Source organism: Macrotis lagotis, chromosome 2, assembly GCF_037893015.1.
Source record: "Macrotis lagotis isolate mMagLag1 chromosome 2, bilby.v1.9.chrom.fasta, whole genome shotgun sequence".
Taxonomy (NCBI): domain Eukaryota; kingdom Metazoa; phylum Chordata; class Mammalia; order Peramelemorphia; family Peramelidae; genus Macrotis; species Macrotis lagotis.
This window is the reverse complement of record NC_133659.1, coordinates 66,594,682-66,613,995: the sequence shown is the minus strand read 5'-3', so window position 1 is coordinate 66,613,995 and position 19,314 is coordinate 66,594,682. Positions and strand designations below refer to the sequence as shown.

The window sequence follows — 19,314 nt, the reverse complement described above, 5'->3', positions numbered from 1 at the left end:
TGTCTAACAAAAGGGAGGAGCAACATTTTCCCAGACTGGTCTTAGCAAACTCAATGAGTAAGAATGCACCCATTAGCCTAAACTTAGATTCTTTTAGAGTCTTCAATTAGATTTCCAGCTATCCTGAGGTAGATTCCTAGATGTCCTGGGGTAGCTGGGTGGCACAGTGGATCCAGTACTGACTATGGAGTTAGGAGGACCTGAATTCAAATCCAGCCTCTCAGACATTTAACATTTCCGAGGTGTGTGACTGGGCAAATAACAACCGAATTCTTTGCCATAAACCAAACCAAATCAAAACCAAACCAAAAACCCCAAAGATCTCAGCTATCCTAGTTGGATAAGTCTCAGAGATTTGTCACAATGGTTGATTTCTGGATTAATAAGGACAATATTTTGGTCCTAATTCAATAATTAGTTATTGATATGAGAGAAATAATTTCTCAGTGATTTTACTTTTCTTTGTGTTACCCAATCTGATAGGTGTAAGGTGGGACCCCTCAGAGTTATTTTAATTATTAATGATTTAGAGCATTTTTTATGAACTTGATAGTTTTGATAGTTCTTCTAAAAGCTGGTCATATTCTTTGACCAATTACCAAGTGTGGAATGACTTTTATTTTTATAAATTTGGCTTTGTTCCATATATATTTGTATGGACCAGACCCTTGCTAAGTGTTGAGCATACAATTAGAAGCAAGCAAGACAATATTCTTGCCCTTAAGGAAATTACATTCCAATGGAGGAAAAACTTCACATTACAAGGAGCTAGAAAGAATTTCAGGGGAGATATTACACAGAATCAAGGTTTGGAAATGTCTGGATGTGAGGGAGAACCCTGAATCAGTCAAGATAAGGTGAAAATCTGCCTCTATGAACTTAGATTGGTTTTAGAGATAAAGTCAAAATTTGGGGAGAGGAGGTAGCATGATCTATACACTCAAATAAAGTCTGAATCTGCACAAAATATCTATGATGGAGTTGTCACAACAGATAAATTTAGAATATTCTAAGTATTTTATTGTACAATTGTTTCAGTTATGTCCAACTCTTTGTATCTTCATTTGGGATTTTCTTAGCAAAAATATTGGGAGTGATTTGCCATTTCCTTCTCCAGTTCACTTTAGGGATAAGGAAACTGAGGCAAATAGCATTAAATGACTTGACCCTGGGTCATATAGTTAGGGTCTTGAATTCAAATTTGAACTCAGATCTTCTTGACTCCACACCCTATGTTCTATATACTGCACCACCTAGCTACCTCTGAAGAATGTTACACTGGTAGCAAATAATGGAACGAGATTTTGATTCTAGGTCTTCTGACTCTACAAAAAGGACATTTCTTAGACACTATGTTGCTGTTTATGTGGAAATACACTATTGTTCCCTGTTGATATTTTGCTTTTCTGAATTCAAAAAAATTACAAAAACAAAGAAAAAAAAGAAATTGTAGGGGATTGGAGCAGGCAAGAGAGAGGAAGGAAGGTTTAGGCAAGTTGTTGGGGCTACTCAGGCTGCTTAATCACTGCTATTTTTCTCTTGCTCTTTCTTTGGAAAGATTGAAAGATCATTGTTTTTTCCTCTTTTCCTGAAGAACTGATTAGATCAAATAACAAGACACTGATTTTCATAGCATTTAGGGCAGGAAGGCAATTTAGAAGCTTAAAGCTTTGTTTTACTATTGAGAAAATTGAGGCTTAGAGAAGGGTAAACCTTATGCCTAAAATTTAGTGTATGACCATAGGTTTGCCTGGGAGTTGAAAAAAATAATGTAGGACACAAATCCAAGTTTCCTCTTTTACCATATAAGATTTCAGATTACTTTCTGATGCGGGGTCATCAATTTCTTTTGTTTGATTTGCATCCAGAAGCAGATGCAAGGAGAAGTAGGAAAGTGAGTTCCACATTGATAAGACTTAAAGGTGAATGAAGAAAATTAGCAAGCATAGAATTTGGAAGGTAATCCACTTGACCATGACCTTCAGTTATTTCCCCTATGCCCAGACTTGATGGTAAGGTGGTAACCTTACCATCAAAAATCAAGAAGCAGGGTGGCTAGGTGGTGCAGTGGATAGAGTACCGGCCCTGGAGTCAGGAGTACCTGAGTTCAAATATGGCCTCAGACACTTAATAATTACCTACTTAACCCCATTGCCTTGCAAAAAAAAAATCTAAAAAAAATTAAAAAGCAACAAGGAACAGGCATAGATGAAGAGGGAAGGTAGCCAAAAGAGTTGGGATCTTTCCTTTGTGGAGAGTAAGAGACAGTCTAGAACAAAGATGAACTAGAGGTTATAGGGAAAGTGAGTTCCTGTAAGTAGGGGAAAATGATCCTCATACTGATTAGATGCTATTGTCAGATCATTTCTAGAATATTATATTCAATTCTGGGAGCTTATATTTTAGGAAAGATACAGGAGAATATCTGGAAGAGGTTAACCACTAGGATGAAGGTCCTCATAGTCATGTCATGTGAAGACTGATTAAAGAAACTGATTATGTTTAGCTCAGAGAAAAGAAGATTTAGAGTGAGATTTGAGTTATCCTGGAAGATATAGAGATGAAGATTTAGGTATGATATAAAGGGGAAAAAACCTTCAAATAATTGGAACTATCCAAAAGCGAAACGGGTAGCCTGGGTAGGTACTTTACTAAGTAAAGACCTCAACTTAATCCATTTCCAAATCCAACTGTGAGAATCACCTAAAAACAAAAAGAAATCACTGCATTAAAGCATACAACTTCTAAAAAAGAAACCCTCATCCAACTCTGATTTGTGAAACCTATGTATTAAGGGTTAGTTTTATTTAAAAGTTAGGATAGAAAAATGCAGATATATTTATTGTAGATAAAGCAAGATTTAAGAGAAACTCTCATCCTACTCTGATTTGTGAAGCCTATGCATTAAGGACTAGTTTTATTTAAAAACTAGGATATAAAAATATGAATAAACTTATTATGGATAAAATAAAGTGAGAGTTAAATCGATTGAAATTTAAACTTATCTAAACAAAGATGACCTAAGGTTTAATATGTTGCTGTAGAAAGTAGGCCCAGGAAAAATTAATAAAGTGAGTCATGATTTGAAGAGCTACAGGAAGAGAATATCTTCAGCCTGGAGAAAAAAACTAAAGGAGAAGGATCTGATCTAAGTTCGTAGTTATTGTTGAGTCACACCCAACTCAGTGATTCCATTTGGGTTTTTTTTTTTGGGGCAAGGATACTGAAGTGATTTGCCATTTCCTTCTCTAACTCATTTTACAGATGAGGAAACTGAGGTAAATAGGGTTAAATGATTTGTCTAAGAATCACATAACTACTCAGTATCTGAGACCAGATTTGAAATCAGGTCTTCCTGACTGCCTCCACCTAGCTTTCCTGATCTAAATCTACAATATAGTAAAGGAAGCTTGTGTGCTCATATGTGTGTGTGTATGTGTGTGTGTGTGTGGCAGGTGGGAGAAGACTGAGGAATGGCAGTCTTTACACTCTTCCTAATGGTACCTAGTAGCCTGTCATCATGGAAATATTCTCATATCTTGTTTTTGTAGCATCTGACTGAACCTGTTTAAGTAATATCAAGTGACCAAATAGAGCCACTGTAAAAGAGAAATTCATTTGTTAAAAATAGAAGAACCTGTTATTCATTGAAAATTCTATTCTTGGAAAGTTCTTCCTGCCTTGACCTTGACCTTCTGGTTCACAATCACATTTTTTCTTGTTCTAGTCTCAGCAAGTAGATGAAAGTGCATGAAAGGACCCGTCTGCTCTCTTACATCCTGCCATGACTTAAGCCTCCAACTCTGGCCCAATAAGGAGTCTGCCATGACTTCTTTTCACAGGTAACACCTGAGCTCTGCCTCACCTGTAGACCCTTCATTATATATATATATATATCCCTGTCTAGAGTTCAAAAAGACCTCAGAGGTCATTTAGTCCAACTCCTTTATCTTACTGCTAAAGAAATTGAAACCTAAGAGGTAGTGACTTAACCAAAGTCAAAGAAACATTAAGTTTAAATGGTTTTCCTCAAGTACTGTATAAATTGCTTAATTAAAATTATTCATTTACTGCCCTTTGCCTTTAGAATAAATTATATATTCATCTATTTGTGTTTTAAAGATATTTATGATTTGATTTCTGTTACTTGCCTTGCTGGCTAACTTATCATTTACTCATAACTAATACTTGTCTCAGACAAAGTTGAAGAGGCGAGAGACAAAGATTGAACAAATTTACCAAATGCCAGAGCTTAAATATCCTCTTAGTCCCTGGTTCACTGCCAGTTCAGTGGTGTTCTCCAATTAGTAAATCAAACAAATGCTGCCCAGCTAGTGGACCTAAGATGATAAAGTTTATTTCCTCAGGCTTAGTACTTCTCACACAGTGATCTATCACCAGCTTAGGGTTAAACACGATGCTCCAGGAGGTGCCAAACAGGTGGAACAGATAACAAGATCCAAAGAGCTGACCCAGAAGATTAGGCCAAGGGTGAACCTGGGCAAAAGGGAAATTAGGTCAGCCATGCAATGACCTCTCTGTGAGCCTCAACAGTCTCTTACAGGTTTCTACTTGCCTTTGAAGTGATTTCATTTAACTTGAAAGTGTGAGACTCAATTCTTTTGACCTCATGTGGCTACAAAACTCCCAATAGATTTGAACCAGATTAAAATATAATTGGGACACCACTTCTCAGAATTTTGACTAAAATGTAATCAGGAAATGTTTAAGTAAACAAATGAAAATACAGCAAAACCTAAATAATGTTAATTTGTGGGTTTCTAAGTCAATTTTTAGCTTTTAGGGAGCAATTTCTTTAAGAATTTGACACCACTGATGTATGAACCTTTCTTGACTCATCTTGGTGAATCCTCAAAGAGAGGAGTGAAATAAAACAAAATATTGAGAAAATTCAGACTTTGCCACTGTGATGTAGGAGGAGAAGAAAAGCTCTAAAATCACAGATTGCTTTCATAGGTATCCAATCTTTTAGCTTTTTGTGGGGGGGGGCTCATTGTCCAGCAAAACAATTGTCAAGGGCTGCACATAGAACTTAATATTTATTTATGACTGTAATGTAATCTATATTACCAATGAAAATAATAAAATGTAATAATGTCACATGAATGGGCTCTGAGGGCCTCGTACAGATTAGACACACCTGCTTTAGTAGCTACAGATACTTCTGAATTTTGATGACTCAAAGAGACAATTAGTAGGAGAAACCAAAGTTGCTATGTGCAGAGGGTTGGTTGTTCTGTTCTCTATATTGGCTAACCAAGTAGGAAGCAGGGCAATAGTCCCTGGCTATCACATGCTGGCCAGCTATCAGAAGATGACAGTGATGATTAATTTCCATTGAGTTAGTAATCATATTGCTGACATGCTATGGGTGAGACTTGAGGAGGACTGGCCAGTGTAACTGAGAGCATATTGGGACAAAACAGTAGATGAATGTTGAGTAGGATAATCAGATACAGTGAACAGCATTTCCCCCATCCTGGCTTCCATATATGGTTCTTGGGAAAGCTAGTAGCATTGACTCTACTTTCCTTGTTTCCCTGCTTCCTGTTTCTCTTCAATCAATGGAAGAAGGTGTGGATAGTCAGAAAAGATATTTGTCCCTCCATTCAAGTGGCATTTTGGGAGTTTAATTTATTTATTTTTTACTGTTCGTTTTGGGCAAATACTAACTCTAAGGCTATTTAGGAAGAGATTTTTATGTTCTTGATCCCAGAATTTGAGATTGGGGGTAGAAATTAATTCAAAACAAAGAAAAATGTCTTTTCCTTCTATATAACTAGGATTACAGGTGAATAATGAACCCATGAGAATGTTTTTAGTAATATTCATAATATCTATCCATGTCACTCTTCATCCCAACTCTTGATTCAATGTTTATTACTTTTATCATGACTTATCTAAATCAATCAGTGAGTATAGTTATTTTATTATATAATTTGTCAGTTATTTAATGAACTTATAATACTGCTCCAATTCATGGATATTATTTATTAAGTTACAAAAGCTTCTTTTCCCAATAATTCTCATAGTATATTAATCAAAAAATTGATAATGAAGCAAAGATGCAATATTTTGTACTTAACTTACAATATTTTAACTGAACAAAAAAATCACAGCTGAAGTTACCTAAAACTAATTTTAGCAATAGAAACCCAATTTCACCATTCAGTTCACTCGATTTATTGACTAAAGTCTCTTAAATTCTTTATGTTTTGTCTCCAGATGAGAGTCATATTTAGTCTTTTAGGTTGTTGGGAAATTTCAGCTTTTTTCCCCTTCTATTCAACCACCATAGGAAATGTCTCTCCAGTAAGCATTGTAAACATTCAACCTCTTACAACCTCTTTATAAACTTTATAAATTTCTGTTTATGAGTTAAAATAAGACATTTCGCCTCATCTTTTTTTCCTTCTTTTGGGAATTTTCTCCTTAGTTTATTTCTTTGATCTCTTAAAGGTTAAAAATAACCTTCCAGGAGAAGCATCTCATAGCAAAACATTTTTTAAGAGAAGCACAAATGTCAGCAAAAATGCCTTTCCACATTATTCCATTGGGCTGTTACATACAATAGCAATAGCTCCATAATATTAATACATTTATTAGCATTTATTGAAAAGTTTAGTGTAACAAGCTCCTATGTTAGAGAATGATCTTTGTATGTCAACAGTTTTGTAAATTGAAAGGGGGAAGAAAAGGACAGTTGTGAGAGAAAAACTTACAAAATAACTATAGAAAAAAGACATTTACTCAAAACAAAATGACCACAATGTCTTGTTTCCCAGCCTCTAATTTATATATAATTGACACAAGGACTTGGAAATTAATTGTTGGAAAACTAGACCCCCTACCATGGATCAGTACATGCACAATTAATTAGGGTTGTAATTGAATAGAAGAGAGTGGTAGATTGTGTTTGGGAAATTGCACAACGATTTGACCAATTCCAAGTAGTTTGCTGGCACAAGAATCAATTTTCCCATCATTAATGTTTTTTCCTCAGTGCAATGATGCAATCAACAATTGCTGAGACAACAAAGTGACCTTTAAGGCAACGAACAGTAACAAGCAGGGTATCCCAAAAAAGTCTTAGTGCAGTTTAATCTTTCAGAGCTTATTATTCCTCAAGCTATTCCTTGGGAATAACCAACATGACATTTTAATAGCTTTTGTAGGTTAAAACAAGACTAAAACTTTGTTGGGGGGAGGGGGAAACCCTATATTTCCAGCGATGAACTGTGTTTAAAAAAGTGGTATAAGTGACATAATAGGGGAAATGTATGATCAGAAAAAGGAAGCAGGCCAGTCATATGGTGAGAATGAAGGAGTTTGAGTGCTCTATTGGTATCTTAGAAATACAAAAATACCTAAACAAAGGTCTTGAACTCATTAACTGGAACCCTGTGGAGGATCTATAGAGGAACATAGAAAAGTCACACAGGATGAGATGGCATGGCTGGGTTGTCACCTGTACTGTTGGAAATAACCCACATTGATGACTCCATAAATTCATTGAGGCAGTGAAGTAAAAAAAAAAAAATAGAAACGAGTTTTTAGTGAAAAGGGAATAAAAAACAATGGGACTGTGAAATAGTGAATGGGCTATCATTTCGGTTTTCAGTATCAAAAGAATTGCCTTCTCCTGAATACAGTCAAATAGGTTTCCTTAGCAACTTTATTCTGTATGTGTGGATGTGGTAGAGTGGAAAAAGCATAGGATTTGGAATTAGGGGATCTTCTAGTCAAGAATTTTGGGTGTGGGGCAGCTAGGTGGTGCAGTGGATAGAACACCAGCCCTGGAGTCAGGAGAACTGAGTTCAAATGTGACCTCAAACACTTAATAATTGCCTAGCTATGTGACCTTGGGCAAGTCACTTAAGCGCATTGCCTTAAAAATAAAATAAAAAAAGAGCTTGAACTTGCCATTCTATATTCTACTATGTGCAATCAAATATACAAAAATTAAGATGAAATAGTCAAGTTAATAGGTCATCAGTATTTATTATACACCTACTAAGTGTCAGACACTGTTAAGCACAAGAATAGTTCCTTCCCTCAAAGATTATAATCTTCTGTTGGGGCGGGGTGGAAAGGCCTCCAAATTTGGCCTTCCTTTTTCCTTAGCAGCTGCTTTGTTGGAAACCATCCAGCCCCATTAATGGCTACTTTATCACAGATTGGAAGGAGTGCTACCAAGCTTTACTACAAAGTAAGAATTACCATATGTAAGACATTAATCATTTTTATGCCATTTGTAGTTTTATTTTTCTAATAATATAATAACAACAATAATAACTAGAATTTATATAACTCTTTAAGACTTGTGCTTTACCTAGATTCTCTGGTTTGATCATCAAAATAAATCTGGGAGATAAATGCTATTAATTTTCTCATTTTACAGATGAGGAAACTGAGGTAGAGATTAAGTGACTTGCCCAGGATCACACACAGAGTTGGTCTGAGAAAGAGTAACTCCTTCTTGAGAAGCAGCGGTTAAAAATAGGAATGATAAGAATTATTATTTTTATAAGCACTCCCCGAGAATCTTAACTTTCTGCCATAGCTGTTATCAGACTCCATCTTTAGAACACATTTTTTGCTTGTTCGAAAGGTCTGGAAGAGCCAGTGGGAAGCATAACTCTAGGGTAGAGAATAGATAGATGACTTTTATCTTAGAAAGCTATAAACTTGGGCATAAGAATCATTAAAAAGCATTTATTAAGTGGCTATTATATACTAGGCACTATGCTTAGTCTTGAGGATATAAAGTGTTGCCAAAATGGTTCCTGCCTTCGAGGAAGGAGCTCTCCTTCTAAGAGAAGAAACAACATGAAAGTAATTTTCTAGGTACAAGATCAAAAACAGGATAAATAAAAAATAACAAATTTAATCATAAAGAATAAATAATATATAATAAATAATATAATAAGAAATGAAATAAATAGCAATAAATAATCAAATAAATGAAATAGCAATAAGATAAAAAATGAAAATAATAAATAGGATAATAAAGAAATATCAATAATAATAAATCAATAAACTCAATCAACAGATAAATGAATCAATAAAATAGTCAATAAATCAATAAAAATAAATAAGGTTAGATGATAAGAAATAAACACAATAATTAAAATTAAAAATAGAAGGCACTTCTATGGAAAGGACCCCTGGGAAAGACTTTTGTAGAAGAATTACTGGAAGAAAGCCAGGAAAGTCAAGAGACTTGGATGAAAAGGCAGAGAATTCAAGGCACAGACAGTAAAACAACCAGTGCAAAAGCAGAGAGGGAATAGATGAAGCATCTTGAGTGAGGAACTGCAGGGAGGTCAGAGCCACTGGACTGTAAAAAATATAGTAGGGGAAGAAAATGCTTGAAAAATCTGTACTCATATTAATTTATTTGATTCTCAGAAAAATCCTCAGATAGGTAATAAAGAAATTGTAACTTTTATTTCCCAGAGGAGAAAATAGAGGGAGAAAGGAAAAAGTGACTTGACTGAGATCACATGGATAGATATGGCTTGGTTATAATTGGTAGAAGGATAGAAAAGGCAATGAGGTAGGGCAGTGGATAGAGTGCCCTCCTTAAACATTCACTAGCTGTGTGACTCTGGTCAAATCATTTAACCCTGTTTGCCAGTTTTCTCATTTGTAAAATGAGTTGCAGAAGTAAATGGCAAGCCGCTCCAGTATCTTTGCCAAGAAAAACCCCAAATGGGGGTCATGAAGAGTCAGACATGACTGCACAACAATTACAATAGAATAGACTAGAAGAAAAAAATTTGGTTTGGAGGCTATTACATATTCTAGGCAAGAAAAGAGGAGAATTGTGACACTAATTCATTACAGGTGGAATTGTAAACTGATCCAATCATTTTTCAAAACAATGTGGAATTTGCTCAAAGAATTATTAAATTGCCTATACCTTTGACTCAGCACTATTACTACCTGATTTCTTTCTTTTTTTTTTTTTTTGCAAGGCAAATGGGGTTAAGTGGCTTGCCCAAGGCCACACAGCTAGGTAATTATTAAGTGTCTGAGATCGGATTTGAACCCAGGCACTCCTGACTCCAGGGCTGGTGCTTTATCCACTGCGTCACCTAGCCACCCCTACTTGATTTATTTTCAAAGATGATTAAAGAAAAATAAAAAAAAAAACTCTACAGTTTCTAAAATACTTATAGAAGCTCTCTTTGTAGTAGCAAAGAAGTGGAAATTGTGGAGATGCCCATCAATTGGGGAATGACTGAACAAGTTGTAGTATTTGATCATGATGGAATATTGCTATGCTTTAAGAAATGATGAGTTTGATGATCTTAGGAAAACATGGATAGACTTGCATGAAATAATGAAGAGTGAAATGAATAGAACCAAGAAAATGTTACCTACAGCAATAGCAATATTGTTTTAAGAATAGCTTTGAGTGACAGTCATTTTGACTATTATAAATACCCAAATTAATTACAAAAGACCTATGAAGGAAGATACAATCTGCATCCAGAGAAAGAACTGATAAATAGAAGCATCAATAGAATGAATACAACACCATATATACTGATATATATGTATTTGTGTGTTTTGATTTTTGTCTTTACGTTTAACAATAGCCATCTGGGGGGGAGGGAGAGAAAAAATAATTAACATAACTATTATTTATTTAAAAGGAATAGCAAGGTACACATAATAGAGTTGCAGGCTAGAATGTAGTCATCTTTTTCAAATTTATATTATTTTGAAAATGTTTGCTTTATTCCCTAAATTAAAAATAAAATAAAATTTAAGAAAAGAAGATAGGAGAAAATAAGAATAAGGATAGAGAAGAAGGGGGTAGATACAAGAGACATAGAATAATGGAGTGAAAAGAGTGCTATGGGCTCTGGAGTCAGAGAAGACAAGAACCAACCAACCTTACCAATCTATAATCTATTCACTGCCCAAATCATCTTCCTAATGCACTATTTTGATCACACCATCTATCTGACTCATAACAATTGAATGGGAAAAAAAATCTGAGAGCTTCTGTTGACAGCAAACTCAGTATGAGTCAACCATTTTGGGCTGTATTAAGAGAAGCATAATTTCCAGGAATAAGAAGGCCATAGTTCCTCCTTTTTTTTGCACTGTTCAGATCACATCTAGGGACCACAGTTTAGGAAAGACATTTACTAGCTGAAAAGTATCTAGAGAATACACAAAAGATAGCAAAGACTTTGAGTTCATGTCATATGAAGAGTGATTGTAGGACCTCAGGTTGGAGAGAGAAAAGACCTTGAATGGTGGGTCAGGGGAATGTTTGAAAGTTTTATTTAGGAGTTTGAAGAGTTTGAATGGGAAAATTCACTTATTTTATTTGGTTCAAGAAGACAAAACTAGAAGAAAATGATAGAATTTGCCAAGAAGCAAATTTAGTTTCAACATCAGGAAAAAATTCCTGGAAGTGTGGAAGTGCCTTCCTCAGAATGTAATGTATTCCCAATCATTATAGGTTTCAACCAGACTTTGTATGACTATTGAGTACAGTAGAGTAGAGGGATTTTTTTTTTTAGATATGAGTTAAACACACTGTTCACTGAAATCTCTTCTAAACCTTAAAATCTCTGAAATTTGGGAATATTTACAAGCAATCAGTAGGTAAGGAAAGTTTGAAGATGAAAACTCAGAGCTGACTGAAAAATGTAGGTTCCTCGAAGAGATAGGAAAGGATGATTTAAAGGGAATATATAGATTTGTTGGGGTTCCTAAGAGGAGCCACCTCTTCACCAGAGATGTAGTGAAGAAGAGAATGGGAGATGATATATTGAAGTCTGAAATATTGAAAAGAGAAAAGGGGGAGGGGAACCATTCAATCAACAAGCAGGTATGTGCTGTGCAAGAGAGAGAAGGAAAAAGCAAAAACAGTACTTGCTCTCAAGAAGCTTACCTTCTAATGGGGGACACAACATGCACTATATATAGTTAAATATAAGATACACAAAAAGTATAAGGTTTTCTTAGAGGAATAGGCTTTAGTAGCAGGGGTGAGGGTGGAGAAGACAGAATTGAAACAATTTCTGGCAAAACATCATGAACTTTTCTCCACTTGCTGATGAATAGATACCCTACAACTTGTTTTTTTGATCCCATCTCCTTTCTTTACTGTAATTCATTCAGTGAGAACTTGCCCTTTGTATCATTCCTTCTCTGTCATCTCATTATCCATTGCTTTCTTTCCTGTTGTCTATTAATATGCCTAGTGATCTGTCATCTTTGAAAACAAAACTTTTCACTTAGTCCCTCAAGCTATAGTCTGATATCTCTTCTTTCTTTCAGATCCAAACTTCTAAAAAGGCTCTTCTTCTTTTCTTGACTCCCCCTTTTCCAGCTTCTACCCTCTTCTCTTATGTTCTGATTTCTACCTTCTTAACTGATGCTAATCTCTCCAATATTACCAACAATATCTTAATTGCTAAATCCAAAGAATTCTCAGTCCTTATTCTATTTGACCTCTCTGCAGTTTTACTTATTATCAATGTTCAGTCCACTGGGTGGTAATCTCCTTTCATTTCCATAACACCACTCTCCTATCTGTTTAACCATTTCTTCTCATTTTCCATTATTGGATTATCACACTGATGCCTATAAATATTGCCCAAGGCCACACAGCTAGGTAATTATTAAGTGTCTCTGGCTGGATTTGAACTCAGGTACTCCCGACTCCAAGGCTGGTGCTCTATCCACTGTGCCACCTAGCCACCCCATTTCAGATCATCTTCATGTAGATGGTTTCCTGAATTATATATCCACCTATCTCTAATCTTTCTTTTGAATACCAGTCCTACAGAACCAACTGCCATGTAGATGTCCTATAGAAATATCAAACTAAACATTTCCAAAATGAAACTCAAACTTTCCTCTGACTTTATCTCTTCTCTAAACTTCCCAATGTATATAGAGATAAATACATATTTGATTCATCCAGGTATGATGTCTAATAGTCATCTGTGACTCATCCTTCACACCTCTATACTTTTAGTTATTGTCTTACTACTTCTACCTTTGAAACCTTTCTTGTCCCCATCCTCTCCTCTCCACTCATACAGTTTCTGCTCCACTTCAGGTTCATAAACTTTGTCACATAGACTATTATAATTGCCTCCTAATTGCTCCTTCTACTATTCCAGTTTTCCTCCCTATCCAACCAATATTTGTTAAGATAGAACATAAATCTGACAATGTCATTCCTCCACTCAAACATGTTCAGTGGTTGCCTGTTGTTACTAAGATAAATTGCAAAATCTGCCAGGTTGGCATTTTTATTCCTCCATAATGTCACCCATCTGCCTCTCCAGGTTTATTTTGTATTAGTCCCTTTTATGCACTTCCTATTCTATTCAAATTCCTCTTTGTTGTTCCACTTACAACACCTTCCTTCTCCCACCTTTTTCCAGGTGGACTTTTCTTCTGAAATGGCCTCCTTTCTTACCCATTTAGAATCCTCTATTTACTTTAAAACCCATCTCAGGTGCAACTTCTTACATAGGCCTTTTCTGATCCTAGGAGTTAGTCAGTCAACCAATCAACTAGAATCAACCTAGTTTTGAGGTCCAGGAAAGCAGGAGTTCGAATTCAACCTCAGACACTTGATACTCACTAGGTTTGTGACCTTGGGCAAGTCATTTAATCTTGATTGCCATCTCCAGTCATCCCGATTCATATCTGAGCCCTGGACCTCAGATGGTTCTGGAGGAGAAAGTGAGGGTGGTGACTTTGCACAGCTCCTCCCCATTCAAATCCAATTTATGTACATGTCATGGCATCACCTCCCTGAAAACATGGTCCTCTTTGAGAACAAAGGGCAAACATCATCATCAGCATTCATTTACTATGTGCCACTGTGCTAAATGTGGGGAATCTAAAAAAAAAGGGAAAAATCAGTCTCTATTATTTATGCTCTTTTTTCTTAAAATTATTTTGAATGCTTGTATACATATTTACTTATCTGAATATAAGTTATATGTACCCAATAAAATGTAACTTTTTGAGGGTTTTTGTTTAATTTTTCCTTCATTTGACTCAAATGTCAACTTCTATGATTAAAAAAAGGGTCTACAACTTCCCAGCTAGCTCTCAGTCTAACAAGTTATAGATTGTACTATAGACCAAACTGTATTTTACCAAAAGGGAAAAGCAAAGGAATATTCCAAATCATTAATAATAAAGATGATGGATATTTTGGGAGGCAGAAGTGAGGAAGTAATGAGTTTCAGGCATAAGGAATGGTCTATACAAAGTCACTCAGATGGACTGATGTGTGTGAAGAATAACAAGATTTGTTATATGAAAGAGTGAGTGGAGAGGAGTTGTAATAGATCAGAAAAATAGGATGGGACCTAGTTATGACTGAATTTAAATGCCAAAGATGAGAATTTGTATTTGATAGAAGAGATGATAGGGAGTCCTAGAGCAAAGATTTTTTTCTTTTTAGATTTTGCAAGGCAATGGGGTTAAGTGGCTTGCCCAAGGCCACATGGCTAGGTAATTATTAAGTGTCTGAGGTCGGATTTGAACCCAGGTACTCCTGACTCCAGGGCCGGTGCTCTATCCACTGCACCACCTAGCCACCCCCTAGAGCAAAGATTCTTAATGGTTTTGAAAAAACTAATAATTAATTAGCAACATGGCTTCAGAAATATGCTGGACCCTCTTAGGAACCAATTGTTAAATTTTCAGGGTGATCCTTTATACCTTAGAAATAGGTAAACATAAACTGGGCTTTATTGTTTTAGATAGTTTTTGGAGGATAAATTATCATAGAAAGAGATTTGAGACAAGAAGAACAATTGTAGCAGTCCAGTGGAAAGGTAGTGAAGGATTTTCCCTTTTTTGGGACAGCTAGTAAATGACAGAGATAGGACTGGAACTCAGTGCAATCTATGATTCCATGTCTTCCTTCCTTCCTTCCTTCCTTCCTTCCTTCCTTCCTTCCTTCCTTCCTTCCTTCCTTCCTTCCTTCCTTCCTTCCTTCCTTCCTTCCTTCCTTCCTCCCTCCCTCTCTCCTTCTTTCCTTCCTTTCTTCCTTTCTTCCTTTTTCTATTTCTTTCTTTATATTATTCTTTAAAAGTTAACTACTTTCCCAACCCACTTTAAAAAAATTGTCATATATTATGTGGAAAAAAACCCAGTTTTTAAACCCTCAAATTAAGTTTTTCATTTTATTTGGCCAGTTTTTTCCCCCTGTTTTTAAAAATGTATTTTTGACATTCTTTTCTTTCTAAAATATGAGTTCCAGATTTTCTCCCTTCTTCCTACTCATCTCCCATCCACTGAGAAAAATACAATAAGATATCAATCATATATGTGAAATCAAGCAAAACATATTTTCTGTATTAAAAAAGCAAAAAAGTGAGAAAATTATATTGCAATTTTGGCTCAGTTTCTCAGTTCTCTCTCTGGAGTTGGATGGCATTTTTCATCAAAGTTCTTGGACCTGTCTTGGATCACTGTAACTGAACTAAGCAGACAAGTCTTTCACTGTTCATCATCATTATTTTATTGCTGTTACTGTATATAATAATCTCCTGATTCATTCATATAAATCTTTCTATGTTTTCTTTGAAACCATGCCCTTGCATTTATCATACAGTAGTATTTCATCACAATCATATGTCATAAAAACAATTTGTTCAGCCATTCCCCAGTTGATGAGCATCTTCTCAATTTTTAATTCTTTGCCACCACAAAACTCTGCTATAAATATTTTTGTGCATATATAGATCCTTTTCCCCCCTTTAATCTCTTTAGGGTACAAATCTAGTAGCTGGATCAAGGGGTAGACACAGTTTTATAGTCTATTGGTCATAATTCCCAATTGTTCTTTAGAATGGTAGGGATCAGTTCACTAGCTAGTATTTGTCATTTCTGATTGGTACTAGGTTCCTCAAAGTTGTTTTTGTTTGCTTTTATTTATTCAATTGTGATAGACATTTTCATAAAACTATAGTAAGCTTTAATTTCTTTTTTTTCAAAAACTGTCTATTCAAATTCTTTCATCACTTATCAGTAGGGGAATGGCTCTTATATTTATAAATTTAATTCAATTTTTATATATTTGAGAAGTGAGGTCTTTATTAGAAAAAATGCTGTAAACTTTTTTATGTTACTTTGTCTATGGTACCTTTTAACAAAATGTAATTTTCAAGCATATTATTGGATTTTGGTTTCTAGATTGCTCTGCTATTTACTTGTGTTCTGCATATTAGCTCATCCCATTCCCATTATGATCACTAATTGTACATTTTCCTTTATCCTATCTTTAATTGTTTTTCTTTCTCTTTTCTTATTTCTCTTATCCTTTCTCTCCTCAAAAGTCTGTCTTGCTTCTGACCACTGCTTTGTCCAATGGGTTCTTCCCCTTATCACTACAACTTTCCTTTCTCTCCTTCCCTTCCCCCATATTGCTTATCCTTTCCCCTTTTATCTTCCTGATGGGTGATATGTTTTTATATATGCATATATAATATAATATAATATATATATATATATTTCTCTCTTGAAACCAATTCCAAAGGATGTGACTAATAGAACAATGCTTAAGCATTGTCTCCCCCACATTTTCCCTTCTACTATAAAAGCTCTTTCTTGTGCATTTTTTATTTGAGCAAAATTTCCCCATAACTAAGTATACTCTGAAGTCCTATATTTCAGTAAATGTCCATTTTCCTGCTGAAAGATTATACTCAGTTTTGCTGGATAGGTTATTTATCCTTCATTACAATTCTAGTTCTTTTGCCCTTCAGGATATAACATTCCAAGCTCTCTGTTTCTTTAACATGGTAAGGGCTAAATCTTGAATGATCCTGACTTGGTTCTACAGTTTTTGAACTGTTTTTTTTCTAGGTGATTGTTATATTTTCTCTTTGACCTGGGAACTCTGGAGTTTGTCTATAATATTCCTGGGAGTTTTCATTTTGGGATCTCTTTTAGGAGAAGTTCTTTGGATTCTTTCAATTTCTATTTGATCCTATGGATCTAAGATATTGGGTCAGTATTCCTTTATAATTCCCTCAAATATGATATTTGGGGGTCTTTTTTATCATAGCTTCTAGGTAGTTCAATAATTCAAAATTTTTTTCTCCTTACTCTACTTTCCAGATCATTTTTTACCTAATATTTCACATTTTCTTCTATTTTTTTCCTTCTCCTGATTTTATTTGTTGTTTCTTGATGTCTCAGGAAATTATTAACTTCTACTTCATCAATTCTATTATTTTTAGGTTTTTTGCAAGGCAATGGGGTTAAGTGACTTCCCCAAGGTCACACAGCTAGGTAATTATTAAGTGTCTGAGGCCGGATTTGAACTCAGGTACTCCTGACTCCAGGGACGGTGCTCTATCCATTGTGCCACCTAGCCGCCCCCATCAATTCTAATTTTTAAGGAATTATTTTCTTCAGAGAGTTTGTACTTCTATTTTCATTTGACCAATTGTACTTTTTAAAGGAACTCTTTTCTTCAGAGAATTTTTGTGCATATTTTACCATTAGGTCAATTCTGTTTTTTAAATAATTTTCTTCAGTACTTTTTACCAGCTGGTTAATTCTCTTTTCATAATTTTCTTGTTCAACTTTCATTTCTTTCCCCAATTTTTCTTCTACTACCCATCTTTTTAACATTTTTTTCAGGAATTCTTGCTGGCCTCGGGTCATGTTAACTTTTTTATTCTTTGCTTTTTTTTTTTTTTTGCTTTTCCCTGTAGCTCTTTTTAATTCTAGTCTTCTGAGTTTGTCTTGGGTCTTCCCTACTACCATAGTGACTTTTAATGATCAAGTTATTTTTTTGTTTGCTCATTTTCCCAGATTATTTATTCTTGTTGAACTTTATGTCAGTTCACCTGGGGGGTGGGGGTGGGGAGGCACTGTCACAAGCTTCAGACTTTTTCATTCTAATGTTTTTGGAGCTAGTTCTGGGGAGGTCTCCAAGTTTTTGGTGTTTCTCTGCCCTTGTTTTTCACAGCAAATATAAAGACCAAGAATTTTATTCAGTTCAAGAAATCTTTACTGATCTCCCATTTTGTGCCTAGTAGTAGATAAGGCTCTGTGACAGAGTCTAAGGAAATAATAATACTGTAATAATGTTTGTCCTTAACTAATACATTGTTGGTGGATTTGTGAACTCATCCAATCTTTCTGGAGAGAAGTCTGGAACTACACCCAAAGGGCAACAAAAATGTGCATACTTTTTGATCCAGCAATACCACTATTGGGTCTATAACTTGAAGAGATGATGAAAAAGGGTAAAAACATCACTTGTAGAAAAATATCCATAGCAGCCCCATTTGTGGTGGCAAAGAATTGGAAATCAAGTAAATGTCCTTCAGTTGGGGAATGGCTTATCAAACTGTGGTATATGTATATCATGGAACACTATTATTCTATTAGAAACCAGGAGAGGTGGGAATTCATGGAAGCCTGGAGGGATTTGCATGAACTGATGCTGAGCGAGATGAGAACCAGAAAAACACTGTACACCCTAACAGCAACATGGGGGTGATGTTCAATCTTAATGAACTTGCTCATTCCATCAGTGCAACAATCAGGGACAATTTGGCACTGTCTACAATGGAGAATACCACCTGTATCCAGAGTAAGAACTGTGTAGTTTGAATAAAGACCAAAGACCATTACCTTTAATTTAGGAAAAAAAAACCCTGATATCTTATTGTCTGATCATGCTATCTCTTATATTTTATGTTTCTTCTTTAAGGATATGATTTCTCTCTCATCACATTCAATTTGGACCAATGTATACCAGGGAAACAGTGTGAAGACTGGCAAACTGCCTTCTGTGGGGGGTGGGGGGGAGGGAAGTAAGATTAGGGGCAAAATTGTAAAACTCAAAATAAATAAAATCTTTTAAAAAATAGAATGATGTTTGTCTTTCATTCCTGAAGAAGACCATGGCATTAGAGGGGTGATACCATGACAAGTACATGAATTGGATTTGAGGGAGGTGGGGCTGTGCTAAGTCACCAGACTCACTTTCTCCTCCAGACTCATCTGGGTCCAGTGGCTAGATATGGATCAAGATGACTGGAGATGGTCCTGGATGGGAGGCTGTCAGGGTTAAGTGACTTGCTCAAGGTCACACAGCTTGTAAGTATCTGAGGCTGGATTTGAACTCCTGTCTCAAATCCAGTGCTCTATTCACTGGGCCAAATAAATTGATAAAGGAGTCTCCTTAAGACAGAAATATATCAACCTTACTTTTTGGAATTGGATGGATGTATAGAAGATTGATCAAAGCACCTTACTCACCAA

General features: G+C 35.4%; 1 long non-coding RNA gene across 3 annotated transcripts in view; it reads left to right on the top strand.

Annotated features, from left to right (window-relative positions):
• LOC141511039 (uncharacterized) overlaps positions 1-19,314 on the top strand; it is a 109,272-nt gene that overhangs the window by 38,130 nt on the left and 51,828 nt on the right. For all 3 annotated transcript variants that reach the window (XR_012475251.1, XR_012475249.1, XR_012475250.1), the window contains exon 2: positions 3,728-3,842. This is a non-coding gene — a long non-coding RNA (uncharacterized LOC141511039). The remainder of the gene's footprint in view (positions 1-3,727; positions 3,843-19,314) is intronic.